Source organism: Monomorium pharaonis, chromosome 10 (assembly GCF_013373865.1).
Source record: "Monomorium pharaonis isolate MP-MQ-018 chromosome 10, ASM1337386v2, whole genome shotgun sequence".
Lineage (NCBI taxonomy): Eukaryota > Metazoa > Arthropoda > Insecta > Hymenoptera > Formicidae > Monomorium > Monomorium pharaonis.
Window position 1 is genome coordinate 8,692,184 of NC_050476.1, and position 17,921 is coordinate 8,710,104.

Genomic DNA, 17,921 nt, shown 5'->3' on the forward strand with positions numbered 1-17,921 from the left:
ATATATAATTCTGTGTAAAGAGCTATCTATGAGTGTATCCAATTGAATGATATCTTATCTATGTATGTATGCACTTCTATCATATTCTGTCTACGTAAGCATGTATTCATGTATATGCGACTTTATGGTATTTTATCTACGCGTATATGCGATTTTATGGTGTTCTATCTAAATATGTATATAATTCTATGTAAACCTATCTATGGTGTCCAGTTAAATGACACCAATTTATGTATGCATACACTTCAATCATATTCTATCTACATAGGCATGTAATTCAATGGTATTCTATCTATGTGTGTATGATATTATATAATTGTATATATGTATGCGACTCTATGGTATTTTATCTATATGTATATGCGATTCTATGATATTCTATTTAATTGTAAGTATGTATATAATTCTATAAGTGTATCCTGCAGTTGAGTGATATCCTATTTATGTATGTATGCACCTTTATCATATTTTATCTACGTGAGTATGTAATTCAATGGTATTCTATCATTGATATTCAATGGTATTCTATCATAGAATCGCATATACACGTAGATAAAATACCATAAAATCGCAAATTTACGTAGATAAAATACGATAAAGTCGCATAGGCTTGTAAGTACACTTGCTTACGCACATAGATAGAATATCATTGAGTTGCATGCCCACGTAGATAGAATGTAATAGAGGTACGTACATAGAGTCGCATACGTATATAGATAAATTTACATAGAATTATATAATTTAACATGAATAGAATATCATAAAATCGCATACACATATAGTTACATACAATCGCATACATAAGTATACAAAAAACTCTAGAGTTATAGAAGCACTATAGATAGAATAGCGCTATTTGCGCGCGCGCGCGCGCGCACGCACACACACACACACACACACACACAATGTATCATAAATTCGAATGTACACATAAATAGATTTCCACTACAGTTATGTTCTACAAAATTATTTTAATTCTTGCACGATAAATTTATCAACAAATGCCTGGCTACAAGCATTCTACATGCCTCTTATGATTAGTACTTTTCTACTCTTGTTACTTCCCACATAGAAATAAAACCTCCAGTACACGTCTAATGGACGTCTGCCATGGAAGTTTAAACTTCCAGGGACGTCCATTAGACCTCCATTAGAGGTCGTCAAAGAGGTCTATTAGACGTTGTGTGGATCATTAGTAGAGGCTTCACGGAGCCTCGATGGATGACTGACGGACCCCTTATGAAAAAGTAATACTGGTTTTAATACTGGAAAAAGTATTGGTGAAGTACTGGAGACATAAATACTCAAAGTACTACTAAATTCGACCATACTGATCTTCAAAGTACTACCGTAGCTTGTACTTCGTCAGTACTCCTTAGTACTCATCCAATACTCATTCACCACTCATTAAGTACTCTTTCCAATACTCATCTTAATACTCGTCTAGTACTCCTTCTAGTACTCATCCAGTACTCTTGTAGTACTTACATTAAATATTAACGTAGTATAGGTGCAGCATTAGTGTAGTACTACCTACTAAGTAGAACAAAAAGAGATAACATCAAAATGATGTCGTTTTGACATCTTTTATATGATTATTTGTTCTACTTGGGTAGCGTAATATTTGTGTAGCAATAACTAAGCATATAAAAAAACTACTCTGACATAGCACTCGCAAATATTTACATAAATATCGTAAACATTCATAAGTATTTTTATAATATTTACGATAAATATTTATGATTTATTTGTTCAATCTAAGATCACAAAAATATTTATAAAATATTTTGGTTAATATTTATAAAATATTCAAACAATTATTATAAATATTTTGCAAATATTTGATAAATATTGTGTGCTGTCTGGGAGTTAATCCAAATTCGTACTATAATTTTATATTTGCATTATAATTTTGCTTATAAGTTTTTATACAGTGTTGTAAAACAACGTGTACAATTTTTTTATATTTAGACTTCACAAATGTTTTTAATTTATTATACAAAATATACTAAATAGATCTTAAAGTTAATTATTTAGTTTATTTAGTTTATTAAAATTTTGGTATTGGTTTTTAATTATATAAGATTAAATTATATAAACAAATATTTGAAAAGAATCAGATAGCATAAGTAATATATCATAAGAATGTAGATATTAAGTATTTATAAAATTAATGTTAAAAATTTTAGAGTACTGACGAGTGTTATATATTGTTTCCTGCGCTGATAGTACTCCGAGTATTAATGTGATAAAGTACTGATACCACTTCAATACTTTGAAGTACTAATGAATATTATTGCTTCTAGTACTGCCAGTACTGTAAGCACTAATAGGCACAGTACTGACCATTCTGCAATATTCATGAGTATTAATATACTCTAAGTACTAATCCTAATACTCCCAATACTGATCACTCAGTACTGAGTACTGAGTGCTAGTACTACTTTTTCGTAAGGGGATGTTTCATGGATCATTAGTAGAGGCTTCATGGAGCCCCGATAGATGATTGACAAAATAAAAATTTAAAATAAAAATTTTATTTCTTTTAAATTAAATATTTTTATCAACAGTACATATACTAAATTTAGGACAAATTTTTATGAATTAATTAAATTTAAATTATTTTATAAAATTAAATTATATTATTTTATTTTATTCTTACTTGCCTCTGGTAAGTTTTGAACCCGGGACCTTAGGATTACAAACCTTGTACTCTATCTGCTATGCCAATTTGACTCATCGATATGGGTACTTGTTATTGTCTACATATACCTATATGTTATAAACTGACGCAATTATATTATTTTTTATAAAAGCAATTAAATTTTGCAAAACATATTAAAAATAAATAGCATTAATTTATTTACTTATTAATTTCATTGTTAAATTTATCTTTTTCCATAACCTTCTTAATAATTTGATGGAAATTGCGATTTATTTAGCATTAATACTTTGAAGCGTTCAAATGGTTAATTAGATATTTTAACTGTATAGATCATATATTCTAAGAAAAATTGAATAGTACATTTATTATTCTGTTTTTGTTCAGTACATGATAAATTTAGATTTTGTGCATTTTTTTGTGCGCAGTAATTGTAGACAAACTGTTATTTTTGAGAACATTATCTTTATGATAATTTTTTTAAATATCAAATGGATCTCTCATTCAGGATGTTATAGTGTTGTTTGATTTTTGAGTCAACTACGACGCGCATGGACGGAGCAAAAATCGGACAGCATTGTGATATCTTTTATGAGACATTAAGCTATCATTTTGCTGTGATATTATAAGGATAACATTTTCAAGAAACTTAAATGAAACTCTTCCATGAGATATCTCAAAGACTTCTCTTAGTAAACGTCTCTGATAAATGTTACTATTTGGACATCATTTCCAAGATATCTAAATGTTTTTTTAAAAAAGTTTTCTTAAAGTTTTCATTCTGACAAGCGTGTTGTCTGGGTAACTTCTACCATGAAAATAAATGTTCCATGCAGCTATGGAAGTTTAATGGATCCTTAATGGACATCTGTCTAACTTCCATCATGGAAATAATGTTCCATAGAGCTATGGAAGTTTAGTGAATTCCTAATAGACGTGCATCTAATTTCCACCATGGAAGAAAACATCCAATGGAGCTGTGGATGTTTAATGGATCCCTAATGGATGTCTATCTAACTTCCACCATGGAGGTAAATCTCCAATGGAGCCATGGACGTTTACTGGATCTTTAATAGACGTCTATCTAACTTCCGCCATGGAGGTAAACCTCCAATGGAGCTAAGGAAGTTTACTAGACCTCTAATGGACGTCCATCTGACTTTCACCATGGACATAGACGTCCCATGGATCTATGGAGGTTTAATGGACGTCCATTGGACATCCACTGGATACCAATTTCTATGTGGGTTGGGATTTATGATCAACATTTTTGTATTTTCTAATTATACTCAAGCACAGATTTTCTAAAGATGTCTGTACTCCCTAAATCATTCTTAAGACACCATTTGGATAAAATGTGCTGTGCGGAAGAAGGCTCGCACTTTTAAATTTCGGTAATTTTTAGTTGATATTGTGTGGCAAGACATTTTTGTTTTTTAAATACTTAAATTGTAAGTTTTATGATTTTTGTTAATTTACTCAGAAAAAGTTTTCTCAATAAAAAAAATCATTATTTTAAAAGTATTTGATCCTAACTTAACTTCCTAATATTTCAATTCGTTACACGTATGTCAAAACATTGTCACCTGTAAGTGTTTTTACAAATATTTATTTTGGATTGTAATTTCTAACGCTTGCATAATGTGATACTGTAGTTCTAATTCATAGAAAATTTTTACTAGTTATGCTTTTAAAGTACAAAAAAAAGTATAAAAACCTTTTGAGTAACTCACACAAAAAATTGGTAAAAAACGAGATAAATACAATAAAATAAAAAACAGTTACCTTTTGTTTTTCAAAGAAAAGTGAATAAGAAATATGATTTCTTGAAAAATGTTTTAAATGATAATTAATGAATTAACGAGACAATATGTCTCAGAAGAGTACAATTAATCAGAAAAAGATACAACACTGTTATGCACGGTCGTAAAATTTGCGTTCCGAGAAAAATTGTGATAAATACATTTAAATGTTGCTTGATGTTGACCTAAAATCAGTAACAGCTTTTGCTGATATTATCCGCTTCATTGTATACTAACTTATGAAACAGTACGTGTTTTTCTATAGATCGTAAGAAGACTTTGCACCGCAAATATAAAAACAATTTTCAAGATCATATGTCAAGAGGATTGTTGGCCCTGATGTGTATCACTGGTCACGCATTTAAACATGTAATAAAATAGGACGCTCTTCTCCTTTGTCTGAAACAATGTTAATTTTTCAGAAAATGAAGTTTTAAAAAGACAGATTTTTCACCTTTTTTTGAATAATATGGAAAAATAAGATCGTGATAATAAGGTACTTAGTATAGTTATTTTCAAAAAAATAAGAATTAAAAAAAGTTCTCCGTTTTTTCTGAAGTACATCTATGATAATGATACTTTATTGATGAATTAATTACTTATCAAAGCTCAGTAAAAGAAATCTTAAAACCATTGAAGTAGAAGATAATATAAATGATATCTTAAAAGAAAAAACTCCAGATTATTATGAAAAAGAAAAAATTGGAGAAACTATTTTTTTCCTCAAAATTTCCAAGAATTTTTGTGAACTAAAGCTACTAATTTAAGTTAACCACTAATCTAAAATGCTTACTCGTGTTTGACACAGAAAATACCTTTTTTTCTTTATATAGATATATACAATGTTTTTGATTTAATGACGTACGTTTCCTGCGTAATAGAAAATTATAATATTGATTAAATCTGGGGAATTTCAATATTACGCATATTCCAGGAATGTAAAGCAAGCTATGTTTTTCCTCGACTGATTGCGATTGTATAAACTTTATAAGAAATGTTATCCATCAATGTTTAATTAAGATTCTCGATCAAAAAATCTTAAAAGAATAGCCATTGTAAGAGAAATGAGTATTTAGCATTTGTGACTGAGTATTAAAACAATTACGATTAGAAGTTTTATTTTTATAATTATTACTACTGTTAGCAATAATAATATATGTTACATTGACAAAAAAAAGCAATTACTAATATTAATTTATGTTTAATTGACATTAAAATGATTATAAAATTATTTATTATTCCATTTTACCATATTTAAATTTATTATATAATGTCGAACTATATATTATAGTAATGGCAACCATTTTCTGTCAATGTTTACATGTCATTATCATTACTATTATTATTATTATTATTGCTAACATCGTAGTAGTAATTATGGAAATGAGGTTCTTTATTACAATTATTTTAAAATTTAGTTAGTTATAAATGCCAAAAATTTTTCTCTTAGTATAATAGACGTAGAGAGATGTAGAAACGTCGACTTTATTATAATTAAATAGAAAACATATAGCGCTTCATACTGTTATAATTTCGCAGAATAATTTATTTATTAGTTGATTTTATTTCAGTGAAATATAATAACTGCCGTACTGATTGAACAAAAAATACTCGTTTTTAACGAAATGCATTGTTCGTTGTCCGTTTATAAATGAATTATAAAGATCGAGCCCTTTGTTTGCGCAGTTGTTTGTGCGAATCATATCTCCCTCTCTACTGATCATATATATTTCTTTCTCCAATTTGTCGTGTCGTCACTATGTCGACTTCTCGAAACTATATAAGCGCGTGACCGCGTCAAACCATGATAAACTCCTTGATCCGGGGTAAGAATCGACCCAGAACGACCTCAGGAAGTAGCTATCTTCTCCCATTATCTGAATCTCAAGATAAGTCATTTGGAAGTAAAAAGAGGAGGCGACGTTGACGGCGGAAATATGTACTGTTCAATATAAAATGATCGTATTGTCCGACGAAGCCATCAGTTTGCCTTGTCAACAGTATTGGTGTCTTCTCGTGAAAATATCAGTTAAAAAACATTATTTTTTGTGAGTATATATATATATATTTCTTTTTCTTTCTTTTGCATATTAACAAAATGCTACGTATACATAGTAAACGTTTTAAAGAATTAAGATATGATTAAAATTATGCGAAGAGGGAGGTAATAGTCAAATTTATCAAGCGTGATTGCAGTAAAGAATGAACCGCTGGATGAAATAAGCTACGTTGTCGTTACATATTAAATACAATTTTGCATATGTACCGCGGTTTACAAGCATCTAACGTCATTCTGAAATACTAGGTAAACAATTTTTTAATAAAATTTATAAAATATTTTCTTTTAAATTAATATATTTAATTAACTTAAAAAAGATATAGCAATACATTGATTCATTGACATTGTATTCATTAGTATACAAAAAAACCTGTTTTTCCTTATATGTGTACAAAAAAAAAAAATAAATCCTTATTGCAAGTAAATTTTTATTCCTGAATGTTATATACTTTGATATAAGCATGAAATGTTAGTATCAACTAGAAATATTTATTTATATCAATAATAAATAGGAAAACAAACTTAGGTACATAATTCGAAAATTATTTACTCTTGGATTAAAAATAACATGCTTAAATATTGGGTTAGCAATTAAGCTTGGGTAAAGTTTTGTTCTTAAGATTTTATTCTTAAGATGGTATTCTTTTCACTATCCATCTAATCGCTACGTGGCGTGTTATCTCGTGAACAAAATGCACTTTCTTATAAATAGGGCCCGCCAAAAAAGCGCGGAAGGAAGTAAGATTTCGCTATCCACGTATAAAATTGGCTAAAATATATCAGTCTATAAAAAGGATCGAGAAAAATGAGAAGGATAGAATTGTGAAAACTTTTATTTCAGAAAAATAATATGTTTAAATTAAATTAAATTTATTTTGGATAAAGTTAACAAAAAAACTTATTGAAAGAAAAATTACAATTAATAAGAGCACATTTAGTATTAAACTAAGGAGCACATTTAGTATTAGACTGCGATTTTATTCTTTAATTAAAGCAAATTTTGTTTTCAATAAAATTTTTTTTTAATTTTAATTAAGAATAATTTATTTTTAATTGAAAAACATTTATTCTTGGCGCTATTTTAAGTATAAAATATTCTTAAATCAAGGCATTTTTGCATTTTTAAAAAAATTTTTTTGTGTGTGTAAATGCGTCAAAATCCGGATCTGGCGATCGTTCAAAAGAATTTATGAAAATAAATGGATAATCAAATTAAAAATAATTAATCTATTCAAGAATGTTTGCACTAAAAATCAGTATTAGTATGGAATATATGTTGCCTCTTATTAATTCCCATAGCCAAAATTATTTCTACCATATAAAAAGTAAGATAGAGCGGAGTACAGTGAGACACTTTTTTCTTTTTCTGTTTTATTCTTTTTTTATTAATAAAAGATTTAAATTTTGTAGAGAATGCAAAATATAGCTCAAGTAATTATGTATAAAACATTAAAACATTTAAAGACTCATCCCCGTTGAAAAAATTAGATGAAAATCTAGATGGTTATCCACCTGATGTGGATTCTTATGTATTTTAGATGGTTTTGTATAGATTCCATATGGATAATCATATAAAATCCATACAAAACCATCTAAAATCCATGGGAATCCACATGCGGATAACCATTTGAATTTTCATCTGATATTTTCAACGGAAACACGTCCATGTAAAATTTTGCTTGCTCAGCATTCAATTATAGTCTGATGTTTGACTTAAGAGGATGCTAAAGCCGTGTGTTTTACCGACATTCTGTATTTATCACTTAATTTCGAATTGAATTTACAGAATTGATAATCCTTTTACACTTTTAAAGTACGTACACAAATAAACCCGGGGACGATTAGATAAAGACCAAAAATGCAAAAAATTTTTTAAAGTTTATTTGTTTATAAAAATATTTGCTTCAAAATACAAGTTATGTAGCTTATACGTACAAATAAATGGTGTTCCCGGGTTCGGAATAGATTGAGGAATAAGATTATAATCGTCAAATTACGATTACAAGCCGTACAAAAAAGATATTTTAAAAATAGAAGCGCTTAAATGAATAAAATTTTTGATTACATAAATATGTTTTTTTACGGCTTATAAACGTAATTTGACAAATATAGTCTTATTCCTCCTATTCCAAACTGCGAGACACCATTTATTTGTAAGTATAAGCTATATAACTTGTATTTTAAAGCAAATTTTTTCATGAACAAGGATAAATAATGACTCTGCATTATCGACCTCAATCAAGTTTGATGGGCAGTTTAGCATCCTTTTAATAGCTTGGTGACAACAAATCCTCTCCATCGTATATTTTTTGGAAATAGAGAATAATCATGTAAGTTTACCGGTCTTAAAGTTACGTACAAATATTATTTTGATTTGGATGTCTGAGACTCATATAGTTACAATTAAAAGGTCAATATTAGAATTTCCATGACTAAAAATATTAGAATTATTGTAATTAACTACGCGTTACAGTTAAATTCCGGGTTCGGTAGTAGTAATTAGTTAAAAAATTGAAAGCTAATAATAAAATTAAAAAGTTAATAACTTTTAATTTAATTTAGTTAATTTTAGATAATTTAATTTTTAACTTTAACTAGTTATTGTTGGAACATATAAACTTATTAACTTTTTTTTTAAATTAAAAATTTTATCTGGGTGAAAGAAAAAAATTATAAAATAAAAATACATTCTGGCATAAAAACAATATTTTTTGTTATTTTATATAATTAATATTATAACTTAATTTACAAATAAATTAATAAATATATTTGATAATCAAAATTGTAATTATGTTAGTAATCTGACTTAAATAAGTTATATGGCCTTCTAATTTAATATAAATATTGCTTTTCAAAGTTAACTTGTATTTTAATTTGAGTTAAAATAATCTTAAGGTAACTTTAACTGAGTTAATTTTATATTTAACTTAACGTAACTTTTAACTTAACTGAAATAATTTTATAATTCATTAATTTTAATTTAATTTGATTAAAAAAATATATTATCTTACACAACCCTGATTAAATTATAGTGATTGTAACCACTTATTTTTTTTTCCTAATGCAGTATTATAATGCAGTATTATTTATTGTAATTTATTATAATTTATCGTTATATGATAAATGTTAGATATTAAAGAGAATTTGCTTAAAGAGTACCTGGTTAAATCGTTAGATGACTCTGTAATGGCGTTTTCGATCGGTGCTGGGTTAATCCATCTCAGGCTCTTTTTCTCTAAAACTGGCCAATCACAGTTATTCCTTTCTTCAGAAGAATGATTGCGATTGACCTTATGACGTCATTAATCGATCCCGGAGCGACTAACCCAGGTCAAAAACGCTCAATAAGTTGCATCTGTATTAAAGTCACTAGATATATAAAGTACTGCAATTCGTATATTCATATATTCCTTGTTATAGTTTTAAAGATTTAGAAAAAAACCGGTTTTTTTCTTTTTTTCTGCGGATTTTTTCGGTTTTTTCACAAGGGTAAAAAAATTCGTCGAAAAATTGGCATATGTTTATCATAAAATTGTATATAATTGTATACAATTTACATTTACTTTTATATTTTTAAATAAAACTATCCAGATAGCACATGGACGTCCAATAAACGTCCACTGGACGTTTGAGCTCGGACATTGGAACGTCTATTGAGTAACCAAATAAGGTTCGACGGACGTCCAGTGGACGTCTTATAGACGCTCGTTGTTCACAACTTCGGACGTCCATTGAACATCCAAAAAGAAACTTTAAATAGACCTGAAATGAACCTAAAAGGACTTTAAATAGACATATTTTTTAGTGTCCTAGTATTCGTAATTATTGCTAAAATAAATGTTTAAAAAATATAAAGGAGAAGTTTATGAGCAATAATAAATTTGAAATGCAGAATCAAATTATATATTTATTACATGAAACAAAATATAATATAATAAATGAATATTTTTAATTATTGTAATTAAAAGATTTATATATATATATTATATAATGTATTATATAATATAATGCATAAATAATAAATATACATATTTATTTATTTATTAATAATACAGATCGATATTATATTTATAATTAAAATTATATATAAATTATAAACACTGATAAAATTTGAAAATATTACATATATAAATATATATATCTTGGAATATTATTGGAATATTGTCGGCTATAATTATAAAATTTATATACAATTTCAGTTTTTAATATATAATTATACATTTTCTAAAAATGTAAAAGTATTATAATACATACAAATCATTTAATAATTTCTATATATTTGTAGAAATGGTAAAAATTAAGGATGGACACAAACGACCCCAGCAAACACAGAACATTGCAGCAACATTGTGGCAATTTTACAATATTGCTGTAATATTGCTACAATGTTATAACATTGCCGCAATGTTGTTGCTATGTTCTGTGTTTACTCCCAAATAGCACACGATATTCTATGGATATCCATCCTTGATCCATAAAGTGAAAAGTATATACAGGACATTATACATACATAAAATGAATATTTATGGATGGATATAAATGTATGTACGTCATATGTACATAATATAAATATACTTTGATGGATTAATTACTTATACATCTCCATGTATATTGTATGTATATTGTATTTATATACGTGCAGGTACGTATTGAAACATACATAAATGTACTTTCATGTACATCGGACAAACATATTTTCATAGATTAGTTTAGGATGTTTTTCGATGCATGTCGAATGTTTATTGTATATACATTGTATATTTTTGTGCTATTTGGGCTGGGACTCATTGTATAAAAGTGCGGAAAATTATCATGTGTACTAAGATAGTAATTAAGATTGTTTAAATAATTAAAAATCGACAATATGAATACGGGCCCGGATATCCTATAAATCCGAACATTGGCCATTGATAAATGTTTGAAATCGAACATACGATGGACGTCTATTTCATGTCCATGGACATAAAATGGACACAAAATGAACGTCCATAGGATGTCCTGTGCTGTCTGGGTAGAGTTAGTTTAAAGTTCGTCTGTCATATATATTCTGTTTTTAAAGTATTTTTAGTATTAATTACAAGGGAAATATCAAATCACTGTAAATAAAAACAGAATTAATATATATTTAAATAATTCATATACTTTTTTTATTTATATACTTTATTCATATATTTTTTAAACTAAAATATATTTTATTTTTTAATTAAATTGTAACTTATAATTTAAACAAAAAGCGTATTATATATAAAATATATAAAATATAAATAAAAGCATATTTACATGTTTTAAGCAAATTAAAACAAATTATAAATTTTTTTAAATAAAATAAATTATAATTTTTTTAAAAAACTTAACCTTATTCACCGTTCTAAGAATTAATGTTTTTTAAATTAGTATTATAAATACAATACGCGCGCATGCGCGCGCGTGTGTGTGTGTGTAAGGAGAATAATTAAAAGTTTATATATGTATATAAAAGTTTTTAAAATTAGTTTTAATTTGTAGTCGACATAAACTACTTACTGATATATTTGAAATGCTATGGTATTTTTTGCGCAACGTACACTCGCAAACAATAACGTCTGGATACACTAACTGCGCTAGTTCAAAGTGTGTCTTTTTTTCCAATACGAAAACATGTGGAAAGAAAAAGATACACTCAAAAATCTCTCGGAATTAGTATAGTTAGTATAGCTAAGCATTTTTATTCGCATATATGCAGCCAACAGTAATTTTTTTCAAAAAAACCAATTTTTCGAAAAAAGCCCAGTTTTTTCTGTTTTTTTTCATCGATTTCAAAAAAGCGGCTTTTTTAAAACTATATCCTTTATTGGACTCAAAATAATGTCGAAAAGTGTACGTTGTGTACACTTTTATATTTTAACTGCACATAAAGTACAATTGTACTAATGTGTCGTAATGGACTCAAAATGGCGGATGATTGCAGTACTTATATATCTAGTGACTTTACGTTATTTGTATCACTATAATTGCTTAACAAGTTACATATTCTTCTTAATTTTTTTTATTTAAATAAATTTTTTTATAATTTCTGTATTAGAGAAATTTAGAATATTAGAATATAAATACAATAAATTTAGAAACATATTCAGAAGCAGAATAAAAAGTCATTATAATATTAAATGTTTTCAAAATGGTTAAAGGAAAGAAGAATGTTGCGAAACTCTCTTATAGATTTCTGCCATTTTAATAACTTTTTGATAATATTTTATAGAAAGGTTATACACTTTTTAAAGTACTTTTTGAGTTATTTTTCTATAAGGTTACAAGTTTAAAATCATGAATATTTTACTATTCAAGAACTATCTTAAAAATATTGCGCACACACATTGTATAAGTTTTATAAAACGTTCCACTTTTCAATTAAAATATTTCTAAAATACGTCTGAAAAATTTTAATGTTATATAAATATTCTTTTAATCATTTAATTAGTATTATGCAACAAGGGCATAAAGTAGACCTTTAGTACATGAGTGCAAAAGGCCGTTACGTTCATGTTGCATACCGTATTTTTTGTTACCTGTGTGTCGATGTGTGGTCCCTTGAATATTTTGGATTCTCTCAAATTGACAGGTTAACCAATGATAGGTTCGTGAAAACTATAAAGCGTCAATCAATTCTGTAAAAGTTATCATATGCATGTCGCAAGATGAGGCGCATGTTGAGGCGAGTGTTGAAATAATCAAATATGCTGAAAAAACGTGCTAAAATGTTTTTGCTACGATTTACGCTATCTATTAGAGAACAAAAACTGCGCAATAATGTTAAAATGCAAAAATGAGTGACTTTACCCACAAAAGTGAACGAAAGAAACCACTTTCAATCCACATGTAACAAAAAGTTATTAATCCTAACCCTACACCTGGGGTAGAATAAACCCCACTGGTCTTTGGCTTTCATTTTAGATTAAGTTTCTTGCTTAGCTTTATAAATTTTTTTCACTGTTTTAAATTTTTAATTGCACAAAAATAACTTTTAGACATTATTTTTAGAAGTTTGAAAAATGTTAAAAAATTTTTTGAGCCAAAATATTTGATAATATAAGTAATAACCATCATTTAAAGAGGCTGGGGTATATTACACCCTTTGTGCAGAATACCGAATTATTTGATAGTGTTTTGGATTAGGGTTAAAAAAATTTATTAAAAGGCTAAAAATTAGTTATTGTTGATTTTATTATTATATATAGATAAATTTTATAAGTATACCTGATAGCACAGAAAAGTTTCTGCAATGTTGTAGACACATAACACTGAAATGTTGAAACTATTACAGTTACGTTATGTCTCTGCAATGTTTCTGTAAGGTTGCAGCAATGTCAAAATGTCCGCTTTGGTCCGCAAGAACATTTCTGAAATATTACGGGAATATGACTGTCTCAGGTAGTAAAAGTCGCCGTTATTTTGACGTTTTAGAAAATATTTTGGGTACATGTCCTATATATGCAGCACTTCCATTGTGAAAAATATTGAAATAACATAATTATAATGTAAAAAAAAATAGTCACTATAGTCACATCTAGCATTGCCTAACTTTTTCGGTCACTCATCCAAATCTGAACCGCCGCGCGCCGTCGACATTGCTTGACTTCGAAGATCGTACGCAACCTAGCACTTTGCAATAATCCATGAACACTTGCTCATGAATACATATTTGTTATAGATCAGTTCAATAGATGTCAGAAACATAAAACGTATAGTTAAATAATATTAATAAATAAATATAAATATGTACGTATAAATATAAATGTACATTTTTACTGATTTTTACATATGCGAAATAACATGTGGAATAACTTATAAAAATATGTTTTTGTTCTGTTCTTTTGATAAAACTAAATTATATCCTAGACAGCACACAATATTTATAAAATATTTACAAAATATTTATTTAAATATTTTACAAATATTTATCCAAATATTTTATAAATATTTTTGTGGTCTTAGATTTAACAGATCATAAAGATTTATCATAAATATTATAAAAATATTTATGATATATTTATAAATATTTACAAAATATTATTTGTACAAATCTTTATTTTTTATTTGCCATAAATAAATTATATATAATTATGTATTTATTTACCATAAACACCTATAACCCATATGCATATACATACATGAGGATGCCATGACATGAGGCGTAACTTGCATAATGCTTTTTGGCGCTGTACCCGCGTTACCGAGAATGTGCGCCAAATATATCATATGAAAGGTTTCAGAAATTTTGTATTTGTAATATTACAAAATACTACGTTGCAGGTACATTTCAAATGTAAAGTTTCAATCAAGATGATTGCAGAAATGTTGCAAATGTAATGTTTAAAAAAAAGGTAGTCTCAGAAATATTACAAATGTGATGATACATAATTGAAACATTGAAACGTCTCTGCAACATAATTGAAACTCTTTGTGCTATCAGGGATATTTCCGGTTATCAAGATCAGAATCAAAAAATCATACCCTTATTACATATTGCAAGAGGAAAAGAATAATGAAGAAAGGAAGTTCTTTTCTCAGTTGTAGTGTCAATTAAAAAAAAAAACATTTCACAGAAAAATCGTATAAAATGATTAATTATCACGCTCGTGTCACATGCTGGTTAGACCGGCCAAAGTCTTCATCGCTTCTTATTGACATTCCAAACATTTATGCGCGTGACTGGATTGAGATTCAATTTATTACAAAGATGTTTTTCTAAATAAAACAGTACGTAGAAAAATTTTAACATATTTTAATTTTAAAACTTTTAAAAATTTATTCTAATGTTAAAAATAATTAATTCTAAATATAATTGATGTAAACATGTAGCGATTAAAAAAATGCTAGAAGTAAATATTTGCATAATTGTAGTATAAGAAGAATTTTAGTCCAACCAATTATTGTTAAATATGGTTCAAAAAATAATTTTGTAATTATTGCACAAATTATTGCAACATAAAATTCTACAATCATTCAAGTATTCTTAAGTGAAAATTTTATAAAGAAACTTAAAATGGGATTTATGAAACATAATACTATTTTTATATTATTTACATTAACAACACTTCGCCAATTATTTTAGCCATCGCTCGTTGTTTATTGAAAAATTAACATAAAAAGTTTGAATTTTACACAGTAAAAAACGTTTATATTTATGTTAAAATCCGTCTTTGTTAAAATTTTCATGTTAAAATTTAATTGTTACATTTGTTACTTTAAGTTTAACATATTGCTGTTGTGTTCATTCAAATAAACTGTTATTTATTAGAATAACTAAAAAATAGTATAAAAATAACACAATGTGCGTATTTTTAATTTTACACAATAAATATGTTTGTTATTATCATTGACAGAATTCATCTGTTAAGATTGACAAAAGAAAATGTTGAGTTTATTTTATAATATAAGAGTGACCGTTATTTCTTGACGTGATTTAGCGATATATGTTACATTAACATTATAATGAAATAACATGTTATATGTGTTATTTTAACATAATTTTCTCATTAAATTGTTACTTAAAAATTATGTTAAATTACATTTATAAAATTAACATTTATGTTTACGTCAATGAATTAACAAAATAATTTTGTGAAAAGTTTGAGATCAATATGCGATATCTGTAAAATTTAACACAAATTTTTTTATTGTGTATTACGTAATTTTCACATTATTCATATATTAGGTTAAACTAGAAACAATTTCCGAGTAGAATTCTAGGAGAAAGCTCCTCCCCTGCACTTCTACCTTGAAATTTTTCCTAACCTATCTCAATCCAATATTTTTGAGCCGTAAGTACCAGAAGGACGGGAGTGGATATTGCTTTGCATAAATTCACGTTACAATTTTCTACTTAAAATTATGATCTAATTGCAATTAAAATTGGGTTGGGTTAGATTAGAAAAAATTTTTGAATGGGGATGCATGGCGAAGCCTTTTTCCCACTCATACATTTTATACTAGTATACGCAAAACAAAATTATTTTCTTTTATTATTATTAATAAATTTTTTTTGCTCTATCGTATGGGGAGCTAGGGAAAGCTAGTAGCACGAAGAAAACTTTATTTTTATCTCCTCATTTCACAATATTCATAATTTAATCCAATCTAATTTTTTATTTATTTTGGAACCAACATTGAAACATTTTTTAAATATTATAATATAAAATTCAGTTCCTTTAATTGTCTTTTTGAAAAATGGATTAATAATTAAGTAGTAAGTACTGTAAACATTAACGTTATCCGAAATGTATTGCATGGAGGTTGCGTGGTTGTATTTATATTTTGTACGCGCGCTATGTACAAATATATTCTCTTTTAAATAAATGCTATTTATAAATTTTATGTATTTTAAAATTTCATGTATTTTATATATTTTTAAATTGTATATATTTAAAAAACTACATGTTATTTGCATTTTACTTTGAACAAATTAAAGATATTACTTGAATATTAATATAATAATTATTCAAGAAGCACATACACTTAATTTTTTTATCTTTTTATTTTAAATGTTTTTGTTTATTAAAGTTGTAAATTTGTTTATTTTTATATAAACTTTGATCTTATGAATATAATAATAATTTTTCAAAATTTATTATATTTTGTTTATGATTAAATTATTTAAATCTTTTCCTGTTCCTTATTCTCAATACTATTTAAGAAAATTAAAAAAAAACATACTGAGAAGGAAAAAGAGAAAGAGAGAAAGAGAGAGAGAGAGAGAGAGAGAAAGAGAAAGAAAGAGAGAAACTGTAGATAAAACATTATAGTAATGCTATATATTAATGATAAATTAAACTTATTCTCAAAATTTAATTAAGTTCTTATATCATGAGGAAGACCACGAAAAAAAGTTTCATATAAAAACATATATAAATATATGTATAATATGTCCATATATGTTTATATCAGTTTCCTTTCTTTTGTACAATTTCTGTTTGATGTAAAAAAATTACATCATACTAAAAAAATAGAAATTAATTTAAAAAATAATTTTCGCATTGCTTCTTTTAAAAAAGCCAAATATGAAAAATTGTCATTATATAATCATTAATTATAATAAATAATGCACATTAATTTTATTCGTGTTTAACTCAATCATACCGCCGTCATCAAAGTGACCCGATCTGCACTACGTGGAAAATGACGATCGGATTTTTACATCATGTGGCTCTGAAATTCATCGGTGGAAATTTGTATTTACTGATCTGAATATAACGGATAGCTGATGCACCAATTTCACTGAAGTCAACAGATCACATTTATCTATACTCATAAAAACCCACACATACACGTAAACATACATATACACATACTCATACATAAAAAGTAAAAGTTCAAATTTTATTTTAAAAAATTAGCCTTTTCAGGGCCACATGATGTACAAAAT

At 26.8% G+C, this 17,921-nt stretch overlaps 1 protein-coding gene across 1 annotated transcript in view; it reads left to right on the plus strand.

Annotated features, from left to right (window-relative positions):
* Positions 1–6,275: 6,275 nt before the first annotated feature.
* Positions 6,276–17,921, plus strand: part of LOC105834745 (peroxidase) — a 36,495-nt gene continuing 24,849 nt past the window's right edge. The window contains exon 1 of the mRNA XM_012677436.3: positions 6,276–6,512. The gene's annotated coding sequence lies outside the window, so the exon portion shown is untranslated. The remainder of the gene's footprint in view (positions 6,513–17,921) is intronic.